Genomic DNA, 19333 nt, shown 5'->3' on the forward strand with positions numbered 1-19333 from the left:
CACTTCCAGAAATGATTAAGCACATTCATGATATTTAGGCACAACATAACAGAACTGAACAGGTGGCCATGGTACAAATGAGTTGTAAAGACCATCCATTTACAATATACACTGTGCTGTTATGAAAATTAAAATTGCTGTTTAAACCTTCTGTGTAGGAATGCATACCAATGATGCAGTCAAACTATCTGCTTAATTTTACTCTCTAATCAAGTCCATTAAGCACAGATTGTTGATGATGATGAATTTTTAATTCAGTCAACTATCAAAGTCTCTGTGACAGGGTGCAACTCACCACAGCAGTACCTCCTGCTGGCAGTCTTGGGAATTAGCTCTGCACCCTCTTCTGGTGGTGTCTCACCCACCACCACCTCTGCTCCTGGACCCGTGTCACCCCAAGGACCATGGCATTCTCTTCAGGAAAAAGCCTTCTCACTGTGTCACACTTGGCTTTCCCCCTTCTGGGGGAACAGTAGTCTACCATCCAGCCACTTCCTCAGTAGTGAGTGGGAGCAGGGAGGGACCCCAGGCCTGTCCAGGGACCCTGTAGATGACAGCCACATTCTGTGTCCCCTCCATCCCCTCAGTTTACTTTCCTGGGCCACTTACCTGCAGCCCCAGCACTCCCCTCATCCTGCCCAGCAATGCTCTGCCCAAGGCACTAGCTTTCCTCCTCCTGCAAGACTGCCAGTTTTCCCTTCTTGAGCTCCAGGGAGCAACTGAACTGCTCTGCTCCATAGCCCTTCTTATATGGGCAAACCCAGCCCTTATTGACTGCTCCTTACAGACCCTCTCTAATTGGCTGCCTGATGCTCAGCCTCCTAAGGGCTCTCTTAACCCCTTATGGGACAGTGTGGGGAAGACACCCCATCACAGTGTCCAAGACAGTAATTAGCCCCTTTTTTTGTAGAATCAAGTCATTTTTGAACAAGTTCTTCATTAGTAAAAAGCCCCCAGTGTATTTGCTATTTCTTCAGTTTGAATAAAAAATATGCGTGGAGGAATATTAGAAAGACTAAAACCAAGATGTTGAATGAATAACAGTTTCTTATATGAATTGGTGAGGTCAATGTTCTAAAAGAAACCAACAGACTGCATATGGAATACCATGAAAACCAAATATCACATGATAATTCATATGATATAATCCATTTTATATTTATGAAGCCACTTTCACAATCTACATAGATTTGGGGCCAAATGTGATTTGACAGTGTTCTTTAAATACAGCCTCAGCTGTGAAAGTTCTCATCATGTACTATGACTTATTTATGACCTTTGAGCCAAGAGTGAGAGGAATGGAGGCTTTGCAGGGTCCTCACTGAAAAAAGGTGCAGCCACATTCCTGTGTCCTTCTTGTCTAACTCCTCACAGGTCCCCTCTTACAGAACTGGGGAAGGAGATTCCAACAGAGACACTTATAGGATTAATTTCCTCTCCTAGCAGCTCAAAAGAGGAAGAGATAGAAAGCCAGGAGGATCTTCTGTCCCTAATTTATCTCCCTCAAGTACAAAGAGGAAAGGTATGAAGGCACAAAGGACAAGATCCTCAAAGATATTTAGACACCAAACTCCCATTGAAATCAATGGGCATATAGGGCTGAAACACCATAGAAGATCTGGTCCAAAGAGCCAGGGGGAATCTATACTCCTTTTCCCAACGCCCAGTGAGAAGGGGTTTTGAGACACAGATAGGTCACTTGTACTGCAGAAGAGTGCAGGGTGCTTTTTATGTCCCTTTCCCCCTGGTCCTAAGCTGTACTCCCACACTCCTACATAACAAACAGTGTATTGCCCCAACAAATACAGAGACCTCACGGTGGCACAACTATGTCCCCTTCCCAAGCCCACTGCCATGACTGCTGTGATGGGTTGGATCACAGAAACCCCCTTGGGAGCTACCACCCAATGTACCAAGACTACCCCTGTTCCTGTTTTCCCTGCCAGCTCAGGACTCCAGCACCCTGTCTTGCTGAGCCAGACACTCCAGTCCGCTCCAACACAGACCCAGAGTCTGAATCACTTGTCCCAAAGCTGCAAGTTTACCTGAAAACAGCTCACAGAAGTTTGCTTGTCTTTAGCACACAGATGCCCAACTCCCAATGGGGTCTAAACCCAGATAAATCCGTTTTACCCTGCATAAAGCTTATGCAGAGTAAACTCATAAATTGTTCGCCCTCTATAACACTGATAGAGAGCTATGCACAGTTGTTTGCTCCCCCAGGTATTAATACATACTCTTAGTAAATTACTAAATAAAAAGTGATTTTATTAAATACAGACAGTAGGATTTAAGTGATTCCAAGTAGTAACAGACAGAACAAAGTAAGTCACCAAGCAAAATAAAATAAAATGCGCAAATCTATGTCTAATCAAACTAAATACTGAAGCATCTCTGAGGGTGAGATTATCTGTAAGTTTTTCTCAGATTGGACACCTTCCAGGCCTGGGCACAATTCTTTCCCCTGGTACAGATCTTGTTCCAGCTTAGGTGTTAGCTAGGGGATTCTTCATGATGGCTTCTCTCTCCCCTTTGTTCTGTTCCACCCCTTTATATATCTTTTGCATAAGGCAGGAACCCTTTGTCCCTCTGGGTTTCCACCCCCCCCCCCCACTGGAAAAGCACCAGGTTAAAGATGGATTCCAGTTCAGGTGACATGATCACATGTCTCTGCAAGACTTCATTGCCCACTTGCCAACACACACATATACAGGAAGACTCACAGGTAAACACAGCCATCTGCGGATAATGGTCCTTGTTAATGGGAGTCATCAAGATTCCAAACCATCATTAATGGCCCACACTTTACATAATTACAATAGGCCCTCAGAGTTATATTTCATATTTCTAGTTTTAGATACAAGAGTGGTACATTTATACAAATGGGATGATCACACTCAGTAGATTATAAGCTTTGTAATGATACCTTACAAGAGACCTTTTGCATGAAGCATATTCCAGTTACATCATATTCACTTCTTATTATGTTTTTATAAAACCATATAGACTGCACAATGTCACAACTGCCTTCCTCCACCCATCTGGCAGCAGCAGTTCTACAATTCTGTTTGCAGATCAAACTTCCTTGTTCCTTCTTCTCAACCTTCACTTCTGATGTGACCTGATACCCGCTGGTGAGTGACAATTCCTACATTCCTTAAAGGCTTGTACTGTAGTTCTGTCCCACAAAAGCACCAAAGTGCATCAGACAGACAAAGTCCTGTTCACACAAATGTGAAATAAAGAGAGCCAGGGAAACAGAAGAAACAAGTATGAAAATAGATGTGAAAAAAGGAGAAATCCCACATTCCAGTGGCAGTCATTGGAGGAGAATATCTAAGACCTTAATTCAAAGCAGATGATAAGCCTGGAACACTGAACCTATTTTAAAAAAAGAAAAGTCAGGAGAAACTGTGTGTGAAATCAATTTGCATTTTCAGAAGACAACCCAATCATCTATAATCTTAGCATCATTCATAATTAAGTCAGATTATTAGTCTAAAAAAAATGAAAGAGCCATATAAGTATTTATGCAAGAGCAACAGTAGCAAACTTAATGTTTGTTGAAATTTACGGAAAAGAAGGTAGGGAAAAGATTACTTAAAAGAAAGAAGAGCAATTCAGTGCTGCATGTGAGAAAGGAGTAGAATATAATGCTAACATAACATTAGTATTGTAATATAAAATTGCACTGAATGACACTAAGCAAGTTTTAAAATGGAAATAATGTTGTGAAATGACTAGTTGTGCATTTTAAATGCAGTGAAATAACAATGTGCTTATCACATGGAAAATACAGGTTTCTTTCCTTGGCACTCATATGCAAATATACCAATACATTTAAGCTTTGCTATATTTCATCCCACAAGAATGTCTAACTGTGCAACCAACCTAGAATAAAGTAAGAATTATGGGGGGAAAATGTTTTAAAAAATTCTGCTCTATATTTCAATATAAGAACAATATAATGAATAGAGAGGGTGGGTGAATGGGATACATGGTCAATTCCAGCAAATATCTTTCTTTATGTATTATACAAGGTGTCTGGGGCTGCCACCTTAGATTTTGATCCTGCAACTCTTTCTCACATGAGTAGTCTCTGATTTTAGTGGAACTATTCATGTAGTAAGGATTACGGGATCAGGTCTTTGTAGTTTCACTACAGAAAGCACCAGCACCTAAAGTGAAACCTCCAAAAATGATGTTACCCTATGAGCCAAATGAAGCTGAACAAGAGTCATATCTCTCCAAACAGTATTGTTTCCAGGCATGGAGCTTTACATGGTGACAATCAAAATAATGCTGTGAACCTTGCAGTGAGGCAGGTCTGTTAATGAAGTGTGATACAACGACCTATTGTATCTGCAAGGAATTCAAACATGAATGCAATCAAATCCTGCACATCTAATGCAATTCAAAATTCCTATTGACCTTAATGGGAGTTTTGGCTTGAATAAGGAGTGCATGGTCCCATATAGTCCAAGCTCACTGAATCCTTTCTCAAGGCAGCCTTGTTGACTCAGAACCCAATTCAGCAAATCATGGATAGTATTTAGGAGCCCCAGTCACAGACCAGAACCCCGTTCTGCTAGGTGCTGTACAAACACATAACAAAAAGGCAGCCTCTTCCCCAGAGAGCTTAGAATGTATGTCTAAGACAAGAGATAACATAAGAGACAGACAGATGGGGGAGTACAGGAAACAATGAGACTCTACTGATCAGCTTGATTGGCAGTGGTCTCAGTACACTAGTGACCTAACTATTTTCAAGTTTTTCTCATGGCAAAAGAGAGCTAAGGGAGGTTTTGAAGGACTATTAAGAGTTAGTTTTGCAGATGTTCATGGAGAGATTCTCCCAAGCATGAGTGGCAGCATGGAAAAAAAAATTAACAAGTGGGAAATGGAGGCTGATATCCTGGACCAGAAGGGGGGGGGGGGGTACCTTTTGATACTGAATAAGAGATAAGTCATGAAGGGCCTTGAAAGTGAAGAGAAGCATTTATATTGATATGACAGAAAAGAGAGAACCAGTGAAAGGATGCAAAGAGAGGGATGACATAGTCAAAGCAACTGACTAGGAAAACAGTCTTTGCAGCAACAATTTGAATGGATATCACTGTGTGCTTATGCCTATTCCCATTTGGCAAAGCACTTTGACACATGTAAGTGTAATTAATAGCTGTTCTGTCCTTTGATCTTTTTACAACAGGAATATGAAGAGGCCACATGGGTGCAGCTGAGTACCAAATAACCACATTTACAAATGTAAACCCTGTGGCCTGAAGATCTCTAGAGCAGTGTTTTTCAATCTTTTTGATACCAGGCACATCCCACAGCCCGCGCTGCATCCTGCAGCCCCCATTGGCCTGGAGCGGTGAATCACGGCCAGTGGGAGCCACGATCGGCCGAACCTGTGGACACGGCAGGTAAACAAACCAACCTGGCCTGCCAGGGGCTTTCCCTGAACAAGCAGTGGCCCTAGTTTGAGAACCACTGCTCTAGAGGATAAGAATCTCTGACTGTCATCTTCTGTGGACAAGGGGCTTTATTTGCATAACCTTTCTTCACAGAATTCCTTTAGTAATACTTTAGGAATCACACTAACTGTACACCAACTCAGAATTGGTTGGATAGTGGAACTGAACTGAGAAAAGGCAGAGTGGAAAATAGAAGCAAAGCCCTTGCCACAAGGTAGAAGTTAGGTCCTTCATACTACTGATTCTGTCTCTGCTGAAGATCTGTGCCATTGGGAGGACTCTGCTGGGAGATTATGCAGAATCAGCTCTTTGTTGAAGCCATGAAGCAGAGTAGCAGAGCTGAGTGAACTCTTGGAAGTCTTCCCACACTGTCACTAAATAAAGCTGAAGTCACTGTTGCTGGGTTAGGGGTGGAGCCTCAGGACCAGGGGACACAGGCCTTCCTGAGTGCACCTCAGGATTCTGGAGATATGTCAACAGTGTGTGATATTTTTGAGATCCTGAGTCAAACCATTCCTATTTAACAAAGCGCTTAGGTCTGATAGATTTTATGGGACTTAACTGTTACCTAAGCGCTTTGCTGGATAGGGAAAGTTTGCTGAATCAGAATTTAAGAGAAGCTGTAGCATATATTACTCCAACCCAGGTAGACCACTAGCTGGAATAATGCCACATGATAAACAGCAGCAGATAGATGGAGGATGGGTATGGTAGAAACTTGAAGGAGCCCATGTGGTCTAATTCTTACTCAGGGTCTTCTTTAAGCCTAGAAATAAAGGCCACAATTTTTCAAAAATGGCCCCTAATTCTAGGTACCCAACTTCAAAGATGTGCAGGGAAATTTTCCAAGATCTTATGCTGGCCAACCAGTGACTCCATACCAAGACCACACCCCTTGTTTTAGAGGCTGCACGGAGTGCCTGTACAGTTCATATGAACAACATTCAGAAAATAGAAAAAAGTTTCAGCCAAGTTCATTTCGGATTTTTGTCAAAATTTTCCAATCAGCTGTCTAGCAATATTTCTCAAGCGCTCTCACTTTGAATTTTTGGCTCATTTAAGTTGTTATAGCTAAAGAGCCCTTGAACCAGTTTAGAAATAAAAATAAACAGAATCTGGCTGACAGTAGTTTTTCTTGTTTAATTGAGAGATGAAATATATTAGTGCAAGCTAATGCTGAGCAAACAATTGCTTCTATAATCACTGAATTACCAGTTTCCTAGCTCATAACACTAATATTTCTATTTTAAAAAAATACGTATTTATTTTTTGGGTCTCAACAGCAATATATAAACCCCAAATCTCATACATTGCATCCTTCCTTTTATTTCTTCCTCCCTCCCCCCCTCCCCAGACAATTTGGCTGGCTACCTACCTACGAGTCTTCCCCACAACTGCACCCACAAATGAGTTCCTCTCTATTCCTTATCAGCCACCTCCATGTTATAGTCCATAATTGTACAACAGACCATATTTTTAGCCAGTTTGTCAACAAAAATGCTGATTTTTTTAAGTGATATGGGGATTCTTACAACTTTTGATGGATGTCTCTTATTACTATGAAAACCTATCACTGTGGATTATGCAGTCTCCTAATTCAACTTAATGGGCATCTCCAGGCTATCCCTAGAAAACTGTAAAAACCAAATCTCTCCTATATGACAGATCATTTGCTGTTTTATAATATGCATTTCTTTCCTCTCCTTTAATTACTGTTCCTTTTTATATAGTAGCCTGAATTGCCAAATGCTCTCAAGTTATCAGAGGCATAAATAACTATGTATGCTTGATCTATTTACATATTAGTGTCAAATGAGTAACGCCGAGCTTATACATGTGTCCACCTGATATCTAGGCTTCCATCTGAATTTTTAAGGGAGACAATTTTCCCCATATGCAATTTAAATGTGTCCAATTCCAGATTGTGAGTGCATATATCAAATTCACATGGTCTTTTAAAATGATAAGATGGATTGTCATGGGCCATGATGTAGATAAATGTATTATACATTTATGGATTACCATATTTTATTTATTATTAGGGTCTGTTTCTAATCCATGTTATATTCAGGAATGCCATCAGAAAATTTAGGGTACACTTTTATTCTTCTTACATTAATTTGTAGGGGGCAGTTTCTATTGTTTTTAATATTCCTATTAACTCAAGGAATAAATACAAAAATGAATTCTCTGAATGCAAAGTGCAAACTCTTTTCCTTATCCAATCACAGGGATGTTTTATTCCTTTAGGTTCATAGATTTATAGCTACCATTACCACAGAAACAGATAAATATTGAAATACTGGCAATAGAGAAAGTTGATGATCTCATTTACTAAGTGAAGATGCCTATTTAAGAGATATTAATATTTTCATAGTAGATCTTTCAAGGTATTAATCAAATTAAATGCTCTTGTCTATGCGTACTATAGACTGAAATGAAATAACCTACAGAATAGACTCTCTAGTGCACTAGCAAGCAGCACACTCCAAGTTGTTTAAATCCTGCTTTTCCCAGGAGAATATCTATTGCTCAAGCAAATCACATGTAACTGTTAAAAAAAATGCTGGAAGTTTATTGACCATAAAATAATAATAAAGTCAATACTATAAAAGTGTACCAAGATAGAACTGAGATATCAGCTGTAAAAAATGTAGAATCAACTAGAACACTTAAAGGTTATAGACTATTGTTTTATTTCCCTGGATAATAGAACTTTGCTTTACTGGAATATAAGTGATTTAAATTTTGACATCTTTCTGTTATAAACTATAATGTACTATAATTTGCAATAATGAAAAGTTGGGCAATAACAGAAAGCTCAAAAGATCTGAGGGCATAAACCTAACATATTAGTTTTAGAGGAATCAAGAGGCCGGATTCTCTCCTCTTACATCAGGATCACTCCCTTGTGTAACGAAATGAAGAATCAGACTTAATCAGTGTAAATGCTTCATAAAACTAATCATTGATTCATGCACATTGTTATCTATCCCTTTTTATCCAAAGGAAATTTTAATATTTTGTTTTAAATCTTAAACATTTTGAATGCTACCTATAATGTGTTCCCTGCCCCCATCGGGAAGAGGCTGGCACTTCTGTTGAGCCCTGGGCAGGCGCGGAGCGGCACGGAAGGGAATCCAGGACAAATGCTGCCCTGGAGTCATTCATCCCAGAACTTGAATTCTGCATTTCAGGACTGTCCCACCCAATTTAAGACAGGTGGTCACCTTAAGTAAGAGTCTTCTCCTCCTGCTAATTGAAGCACCTACAACTGTAACTCAAGTTGTGTTGCAGAGCTGAAAGCCCCAGGGCTCAATGAAGCTTCATCAGGGATTGTTACAGTTGTGCATAACTGAACTTGTTTTTATCTTTATCCTTAAAAGCCACACACACACACACACACACACACACACACACACACACACACACACACACACACACACACACACACCACTTAGTAAATTACATATTTAAAAAAAACACCCTAAAACAAATTAAGAGAACGTTAGTTACTCCAAAGTTAAGAAATGGCAGAATTTGGATTGCACAATATCCTCAATGAACTACTAAAATGCTCCACAGTAATTACATATAAAAAATCTGTTAAAAATATTATTTAGGTTGCAACGTTTCTGCCCTCAAATTCTGTTCTATTACATAGGGGTAAATCCCAGCCAGCAGACTTACTCTGGATATACTCAGGTTTAATAGAGACGAGACTTTGGCTCTGCTGTTACAATTTAGAAAAACACTAAATGCACATGAAATTATTCCCTCTTCCACAAAGCATGTGCTTATCTTTAAACATGTGCTTAAGTCCCATTGTATTTAATGGGAATAAGCACATTTGAGTACTTGGTTAGCGGGGATGGTATATTGATGGTAAGTAGCGTGCAGATTTTCATTTTGCAGTATAGTCCAGTTTAACAAAAATTGTCAGTTTTCTGCAAAGGTATTCAAAATATTACTTGCAAGCAAGTTATTTAGTGGGAGGGATGAGAAGAAAAGGAAATAATGGTATTTGCTGTTGGTAATTGGATTCAGAGAAACAAGGAACTATTTTAGGTTCTGTTGTTCAACAGAATGTTATAAAATCCTCAGTTATGATCCATACAAGCAGCAGTTTAAAGTAAGATCATACAAGCTAGAGCTTGTACTTGTTCAATTTTACCATTGAACAAGTACATCAAAACTGCAGTCCAGATGCAAAATGCCCTTGCAAGTAGTAAATCTGTTCACATCATTGTGCTGTGAATCAGAGAAGCAGGGAGAAAGACCAGAAATAGTACTAGCATCTAAATCAGGAAGGCCTGGATTGAAGTGCAGAAGGAACCCTCTGTTCAGAGATATCCACATGGACGGGCAGGTCAGCTGCTTTTCTGTCACTATCCTTCCCTCCTTTGGACCCTGTATAGTCTCCTCTATAAGTTGGGGGACAATTAGAGGCAGGGCCGGCTCTGGCTTTTTTGCCGCCCCAAGCGAAAAAAACAAACACATGCGGGGCGGCCAGAGCAGCAAAGCACACACACACACACACACAAACACCTGCGGGGTGGCACCTGTGGGGTGGGGTGGCCAGAGCGGAAAAGCACACACACACACAAAACATCTGCGGGGTGGCCGGAGTGTCAAAGCACACACACAAAACACATGCGGGGTGGCCCAAGCAGCAAAGCACACACACACACACACACACAAAATATCTGCGGGATGGCCAGAGCAGCGAAGCACACACACACACACACACATACACAACACCTGCAGGGTGGCCAGAGCGGCAAAGCAGGAAGGAAAAAAAAAAACCCCGTGGGGCGGCCGGAGCGGCAAAGCAAAGCAAAAAAAAAAAAAACCTGCAAGGCGGCTGTACCCAGGGTGTAGGGGGGACTCCCTGTGCTGCAGAGGTACAGTGGAGTGCGCACCGGGTCTAGCGGGGAGGAGGAGGAGGGAGCGGGGGGGGGGGGGGCGGGGAAGAGACAAGGGGGGCGGCCAGGGCTTCAGCGGGGCACTTGCCATGTGGCCCCTCCCGCCGTGCCGCCTGCTGGGAGGGCTCTGCGCCGCTCCGGTCGGCTGAGAGGGAAGGACGCGGGCTGCCCTGCCGAGTTTGCTGCAGGGTGCTCCCCTCCTCCATGCTGCCACCCCCTACAGGGCGGCCGGAGCAGCAAACCAAAAAGAAAAAGAAAAAAAAGGGCAGCCAGAATGCCACCTCTTGGAATCTGCTGCCCCAAGCACGAACTTTCTCGGCTGGTGCCTGGAGCCGGCCCCAATTAGACGCACAACTGTTCTACAGGGGGACAAACATCACCCCCACAGTGAAACAAACTGGGAGGAACTCTGCAAGGCAATTAACACAGATTTTCTCCCTTGCCCATTCCAACCAGGGGTTTTATCATGATACAAGCAGATCCACACCCAATGACATAGCTAGACCTTGGAAACCCTACTCACACAGTCTCATTGAAGTTGGACTATAACATGCTACTCATGAGTATGGGTTGCATGTTCAGCTTCTATACAAAGGTATATAATATCAAACAAAACCTTCATGAATGTTGTATGGTTTTGTGCAATTACCAGTCAGTTTGCTGATCTTGCCACATGTCAGTTGTTTGGCTCTGTGCTAAAGGAAGGGAAAGAGAATCTAGAGCACAGAAATGACTTTTTTCTTTTTTCCTCTTTTTACTGCTCTACTCTTATCTCTTCTCATTTTTCCTTCATCCTTCTTCCTGTTGTAGCAGTGGTTCTGAATCCTGATGAGTCAGTACCAGAACTTCATTTCAGAATAACAAGTCTAGAAATTAAAACCCAGAAGTTCAATACTTGGAGGGAAAGCCCATGTGGGCTGTGAGGTGCACTTACCTCTAAGTCTTCAAGACGCAGTGCATGGGGGCACGCTGACAACAATAGCTGGCGAATAGTATATGGATTCTAGATGTCTTTGCATAAATTGCACTTTTAGCCTTGGAAATCTAGGGGGGAAATGGCTGCCAATACTTTCTGAATGGGTAACATTTTCCTTTCATGGGCTATATGTGCAGTACCTTAAAAAAATCAGACTCAGACATATAGGTGCCATGGGTGCTCTGGGGCTCAAGCATCCACTGGAAAAAAAAATAGAGGGTGCTTAGTACTCACAGAGCTGGATTAATCTTTTGTGGGCCCTAACCCCGGACCTTGACCCAGTGCCCCAACTCACCCCGAGGCCCCATGCGCCAGCCTCTTCCCCCTGAAACCTCATCCACCTCTCACATGGGAGGGAGGGGTGGAGAGGAGCACCCACTGGCAAAAACAAAATTCAGCACCTGTGCTGAGACTGGCCCATTTCTCAATGAGCACCAATATTCAAGCATTAAAAAAAATTAGTAAGCCTTCACATAGCTCACCCCTTGTAAATTTTTCAGACAACCACAGTACCCATTGATGTTTCATTTCACAATCTTTTTAAGAAACCTCACTCAGAGCTTCACAGTTCCTTTAACTTTTTAGTGGCATTAAGTATCACAGCACTACTTGATGTTTAATTTTCAATTCTTTTGTTAAAAAATAAGAAAATCTTACAGTCACAGCATCCCTCTTAAATGTTCAGACACCACAGTACCCCTTTTCTGATTTTTTTAAATCTTTCCCCTTTGCCCCCTGTTCTCCCCCCTCAAAAAACACTACCATAGACAGTAATCACAGCAAACTGCTTGATCATTGCAGTCATCTGACAGTGATGCTATTTATAATCTTTCCTTACACTTGCAAAGGGAAAATTAGGTTTTTAATTTCAATACACCACTTACTGTTTGTGTATTTGCTATTACCTGGTGGAAACCCTCTCATTTAAATAATTCAAAATTGAGCATACAAAGCACTGAATAATATACTGTACTATAATATAATGTACTGTGAGGAACAACCCTTCCTTGGCAAGACAATTGAATAAATACTTGAATAGGCCTTGCCCATTTCTGGGATTGTATGGTTTTGACCCAAACCTGGTTTTTGTTTACAGAAGTGTTCATTTCATTTGTTTGTGTGTACTCCAGTGTACTTGTGGGTGAAGTATTGGCCCTGTTAATGTCAATAGCAAAACTCCCATTAATAAGGCCAGCATTTCACTCTAGATCTTTCTATTTGTAATCTAGTCTCTATTTTTAGCCTAGGGCAAATAGCTGACCATGAATACCCCAAGCCGGTTTCTTCCTGTGGAAGTTAGAAAACTCAGAAAGTTTTTACTTTTAGAGTTGTATCCAGTCATGACAGCAGAGGCAGGATTTAGAACCATAAGGCCACGTAAATCCCTGGTTATCCACAGAAGACAAGAGTCTCTACATAGCTCCCAAGAATGCAACAAGTCCATTCTATCATGTCTTCCTAATAGACTCCTCTCAGCAGGTGTGGGCAGCAGTGTAAAACAAGTTACTGCTGCTATAAGCAATACAGAAGCTTCTGGATGGGCATGGAATATGCCATACAGTGTAGTTATTCACTAGATTTTTTTTCTTGACCACTCTAAGTAGCTGGGGATGCCAAAAAATGTGAACAGACTTCTGAAGTGTATGGAGATGGAAGTACCAGGCAAGAAGCCACTGCCATTCATTCAGCACAACCACCAATTTTGGCACAATTTGCAGTTCTCCTTACTGCACAATGGAGAGTAACATGTGACCCAGTATGTGTGTAAGACAAGATTAGTCTTACGTGTATCTAATTATCCCCTTGTTGATCCTGCAAGGTGCTGAGCGCTCACATTGCATTGATTACAACAGGAGTTGAAGTTCCTCAGCCTTTCCCAGGATCAGGGCTTTTATTCCCAATTATTTCACTTTGCTTGTAGTAGATTTCCCTCGTTTTTTTTGCCCTTTACAGCGTGTATGGGTTGCAGTAGTATTTTTAATGCTACCTGTCTAATTCTGAATGATTGATTGTTTTCATCAAGGGTTGGCTGCTTTCCCGTAATTGTCTTCTCCTGCCTAATTTTTTGTGTTCTTCATCAGACCTTTATAATATGTCATTACCACTCTTGCAAGGTAACCTTCAATCATTGCAGCTCCATTTCCTCCCACTTGTGTTTAGTATTTCTGCTGATGTTCTGCACTGCGTTAATATTTAAAGTAAATCTTGACTCTGGGTGTTGGATTGAAGGTGAGAAACTTTAATTAAAAAATGGTTTAATCTTGCATTTTAGGCACCCTCTTCAAAAAAGGGAGGCATAAAGGCACCCTCTTCAAAAACAGGTATGTCGGAGTATAGAAATCTGGAGAAAACACTTGTCTAACAGTGCTGCTATAGGAAGAGACAGGAAGAGAATTCCCAGCATGTAGACACTTCTTCGGTTTTCTTTAGATTACACCACTTAAAACAAGCTTTTTACCATATCTCATCTGTGGAGCCACACCCAGAAGTTTGTTAGGCCCTCTAAGTTACAGCTACAGACAAGAGGGCAGATCCTCAGCTGGTGTCAACTGTCATAGCTCCATTGACTGAAGTCAGTGGAACTAAGACAATTGACACTAGTAGAGGTCCTACCCAGGGTCAATTTTTTCCTATACACCCAAGTAAATGAAAGCTGTGCTCATATCTCAGAGGGCAAATTTGGTCCACACTAAATGTTTCCTTAAACAGCATTACTCCACAACTCACTCCGTCTGCTAAATGTCTGGAGAGCCCCAAATATATTCCTGCACTTCGACAAATCTCTGCACAATTTGAACCCAGCAAAAAGCCAAAGAATTTAAAATACAGGCTTCTTTCAATTTTAAAGGAAACCAGTGTATTTCTATATCATGAAGATTTTCTAATCGAAAAGGTATAATATCTACCTTTTAAACTTTCTTCTTTAAAAAGGCAACCCTATTTTAAAACAAGTCAGAAGTTATAGCTGACCAACATGCATTAGCATTCTTGAATTTACTGTACTTAAAAAAAAATAACAAAAACTTTGATCTCTCAATCATTAAAGCTGTTGGCAAGATGAATTACTGCAGAAAGTGGTTTGTAGCTTTTAGTGAAAGTGTGATCACAAATGAAACTGAATTAATGTCTTTGGTAAATGCTGAGTGGATTTCTGTGTATTGCTATTACAAGTATTTAATCTCTGAAAAAGAACAGCATTAGATGATATGTTAATAATGCCCTGATTCTGCAAGGCATATGCCTATCTTTAAGCATATGAATAGTTTGATTGACTCTCTTGAAGCCAATATGAATCGACATTATGCCCTTGTTGCCAAGAAGTCTAACGGCATTTTGGGCTGTATAAGTAGGAGCATTGCCAGCAGATCGAGGGAGGTGATCATTCCCCTCTATTCGACATTGGTGAGGCCTCATCTGGAGTATTGTGTCCAGTTTTGGGCCCCACACTACAAGAAGGATGTGGAAAAATTGGAAAGAGTCCAGTGGAGGGCAACAAAAATGATTAGGGGGCTGGAGCACATGACTTCTGAGGAGAAGCTGAGGGAACTGGGATTGTTTAGTCGGCAGAAGAAAAGAATGAGGGGGGATTTGATAGCTGCTTTCAACTACCTGAAAAGGGGTTCCAAAGAGAATGGAGCTCGGCTGTTCTCAGTGGTGGCAGATGACAGAACAAGAAGCAATGGTCTCAAGTTGCAGTGTGGGAGGTTTAGGTTGGATATTAGGAAAAACTTTTTCACTAGGAGGGTGGTGAAGCACCGGAATGGGTTACCTAGGGAGATGGTGGAATCTCCTTCCTTAGAGGTTTTTTAAGGTCAGGCTTGACAAAGCCCTGGCTGGGATGATTTAGTTGGGGATTGGTCCTGCTTTGAGCAGGGGGTTGGACTAGATGACCTCCTGAGGTCCCTTCCAACCCTGATATTCTATGGTACGATTCAATAGGACTATTCATATGCTTAAAGTTAGCCATATACTTAAATGCCTTGCTGAATAAGGACCTCTGTGCCTCTCTTATCCAAATAGCATGATTTCACACTCTCATACTAGTTCAGTGTCAGGATTCAATATCTGAGGGAATACCTGTGGGCAGCCAGATAGGCTAGGTAATTCAGTACTTGCTTGCCCATCTGTAATAACTATGCTATTTATAACAAAAGACAAGGACACTATGACTGTGATTCTATGTACGGGCAAACACCTTCAAAAGTAAATAAAGTCTCCATTGATGACAGATAGCACATTTTCTGACTATGACAGATAGCCATTCTCCATATTTTCTATATATCTACTGCACAAATTCTATTTCATCAGCCTGATAAGAAAAAGTGATAGCAGATAGGAATCTGTGTCAACACAAAGTAAATTAAAAATGGGGGCCTTTCATCCGATAGTATCTTTTTATATAATGTAATTTCTTTGGCTAATGTTCTCTGTTTTACTTCAAAAGGTTATAGAAAAAGGATGGGTGATGGATGATAAAGGAAACAGGCAAAGCTGCACACAAGGGCACAACATAAAGTATACCAATAAAGGAGCTGTTATAGAATGTATTATAAACCCTATCATCATTTTTATACAAGTCATACATCCCTGGTTACTGTAGGAAAGCCTAGATTTTAAGTTGCAAGAAGACAAAATGCCTGTAGAAACACAAGGGCCAGGGTATGATGATTAATGTCAATGGTGTTTGAATATTTCATACTTTTACTACTTCTGCATTAAACATGACCTGATTCACTCCATAAACTTTTTTTTTTTTTCAAACAAAACAAGACACAAGTTAATGGATAAATTTCTAACACAATGGATGGAAAAAATATATACAGAATTCCTATAAACAGCAGGATTTGTTTAGCTAATTCTGTATGTTTTTCAATGAAAATCCACCCTAAAGAAAGGTCTCACAAAAGACCACAAGTGAAATCCGTGAAACTGATAGGCATTTTAGTGGGGCCAGGATTTCAACCCACGAACAGAAGACAATTAGATTACCCACATGCCTAACATTAGGCACATGCTTAAGTATTGATTGCTTATTGATTTGGAGCCCATAGTTATGCCCAATCACAGATTGTCACAGATAAAAATGCTTGGAAAAAGCAAATACTAAATGCTATGTGGTATTTGAAAAATCAAGTGTTCTGTAAAGATCACTACTGACTTTGACTCTGAATAGACTGAAATACTACATGGTGCCTCTGAAAATAGAAGCACCAATATCACTAAATAGAAACAAATGTTTTATTATTCAGATGATTTTTAAGAAACTAATTCCATCATAATAATCTTACAATCAAACCTCTAGTTCAAGGATCAGCAACTTTTGGCCCGCGGCCCGCCAGGATAAGCACCCTGGTGGGTCGGGCTGGTTTGTTTACCTGCTGCGTCTGCAGCTTTGGCTGATCGTGGCTCCCACTGGCCGCGGTTTGCCACTCCAGTCCAAGGAGGGCTGTGGGAAGCGGCGCAGGCCGAGGGGTGTGCTGGCCGTCGCTTCCCGATGCCCCCGTTGGCCTGGAGCAGCTGATCCCTGCTCTAGTTGTACAGATGATTTGTATACCACCTTGTGTTACTGTATATAAACATTAAGACATGATGGACTGAAAAAATGGTAAATAAATGGTAACCTGCGTGGCATTTCTGAAAAGCATAATCTATAAAACAAATGTTCGTAGACTAAAAAGAGGGAAGCAGATATGAATAGAGAAATAAGGGATTGTGTGTGTTTTGATACTGTTATGTGTGGAAACCTACTGCAATTATCACTTACATTTTTTAAAAATGTGAATTTAATGTTTGTGCAAGGTGCTGGATTGACTGTTCTGAAGGCCTTGATCCACCAGTAGGTACAATATATGCACTTTCAGTGGAAGATTGCTCCACAGTGCCTTGCTCATGTAACTCCCCCTGCTCTGCAGTAAGAATCCGTAGGCGTGAAAAGGCAGTTTAATCTCTATAGCCATTAAGCCCTTGGGCCAGCAGTAACTGGCCCTAACAGCTGAAGAATAAGGTAGGCTTTAAGGCCACAAATGAGCAAAGCACTTAAGCATGTGATTAGCTATAAATTGTGTTTAACTCTCAATGACTTTAATGTACTCTGCTCTATAAGGATGGTCTGCTTAATCAGTACCTAAAGCAGATTCTTTATATTTTTGAAGATGAAAGGCCTGATTCAAACCCATTGATGTCACAGGGAATCTTTATCTTGACTTCAATGGACTTTGGATCAGGCCTTAAATTACCAACATACCCTTATGGAAATGCCCTCAGACCCAATAGGGTACTACAGAAATTAAATATAATTCTATAGAAATGAGGGAAAACATAATATTTAATATGGAATCTTTTCTCTATTAAACCAACCTATAGAATTCTACAGCAAAGTCCACAGAAAAGGTTATTATTGCTATTCAATTAGTAACCAAATATATATTTTCCACAGAAAATAAATGCAACCAATAATATCATCTCCCTGTAATATCATAATTATGTTAACTCATTTTAAAGAGACTATTAGTTAACCCCTCTGTACTATACACTGAGCTCATTTGAAACAAACTACTTACTGCTGATCTCTATCTGAATTGCCAGAATCGGAAACACATCTGTCACCTTTCCACCTGCCAGTCTTGAAATATTATTGTATCATTTAAAAGGAATAGATTCTCCTCATACTGCTTTTGCCAATTGTGAAACTGGTGTTTGAGATTTGGCAGACTGGAGCTTAAGTCCCCAGTGAGAAGATCTATCATTTATAACCTATTTAGGGGCTGTCCATCAAGATGAGACTCAAATAATCCAAGCTTTAGGAGTTAATGCCAGTTACAATAATTCCAATTTGTATTATGTAGTCAGGGCTTGTTCCAAATCTTACTGAAGTTGATTGCAAAGCTCCCATTAAACTTCAATGGATTTTGGATCAGACCCTAATTAGGATGTACTGAAAGCAAATCTGTTGACTTACTTACTGGTGGTTTCCAGGATAAGGAAGCAAGAGCATCATACATTTGTGCCCACACAACAACATTCACACTTTTTACACTAGTTTCACAGGTAAACTAGGTTCCATGTAGCAGTTTATCAATGTAGGATAATATTTTCAAGGAACAATTGTAGACATTGATTTTAGGACACTTACCTACCTGTCCAGTTAAGCTAATAGATCCCAGGTTAATCCATATCTGTGACTAGAGGCAACTTGAATCTGTTATAGTTGGGGTGACAGGCATACCGGGGGGCAGGAAGAGCGCAGCCTCCCTCACATTGGTCTCCCTCTTTAGCACCGTGTGGCAGCTTCTCTAGAGGTGCTTGGAGTTGGAGATCTGTGGGATTGACTGGCTAGCTGCTGTTGACAAACAGCTCTCCACTTGCCATTGCAAGATTTCAAATCAGGAGTCAATGCACCTTCAAGCGCTAGGCCCACCATGACTGTTGCTGCACAGATGCAGGAGGACGTTTACAATGACAAGAACGCTCTATGCAGATCCTTCTTTGTGTCTGAGTTTCTCTTTCCAAACAGGTCCCTGGGATCTGCAGTAGATTTAGATGTATTTATTGCATGTGCTCTGCAATATTATCTCAGTGTGTTGATCTTTTCCCCCAGTTATCTAAAGTCTGTTTAATGATCAACTCCCCTAAAGAAAGGGCAAGGGAGTTGACGAGTTAATTGCTGGATAATTTAGACTAGAAATGCCCTTTTGCTAGCAGTTTTGACCTTTCTTACTCTTCTTATTGTTCTGTCTGAGAAACCTTTATGCTCCATTACTCTTCCTACTTATAGATGTTTGGATGCGTGCAGGCAGGTGTATCAGAGCAGAAAATACAAGAAAAATGGTAATTTGATACTCCATAGCCACTGTTGGGGCAAAATCCAAGCAGCTTCAATCAATACCATTTACCTTTACATTGAAGAAAATTTGTTTCTGTATTTTTTACCTTTCTGTATCAGGGAAGGTTCGGAC

The 19333-nt window shown here is 40.8% G+C and overlaps 1 long non-coding RNA gene across 1 annotated transcript in view; it reads right to left on the reverse strand.

Moving 5' to 3' along the window:
- LOC135982040 (uncharacterized) overlaps window positions 1-18894 on the reverse strand; it is a 64211-nt gene extending 45317 nt beyond the window's left edge. The window contains exon 1 of the long non-coding RNA XR_010599240.1: window positions 18515-18894. This is a non-coding gene — a long non-coding RNA (uncharacterized LOC135982040). The remainder of the gene's footprint in view (window positions 1-18514) is intronic.
- Between the last annotated feature and the right edge of the window lie 439 nt (window positions 18895-19333).

The sequence above is a fragment of the Chrysemys picta genome, chromosome 3 (assembly GCF_011386835.1).
Source record: "Chrysemys picta bellii isolate R12L10 chromosome 3, ASM1138683v2, whole genome shotgun sequence".
Lineage (NCBI taxonomy): Eukaryota > Metazoa > Chordata > Testudines > Emydidae > Chrysemys > Chrysemys picta.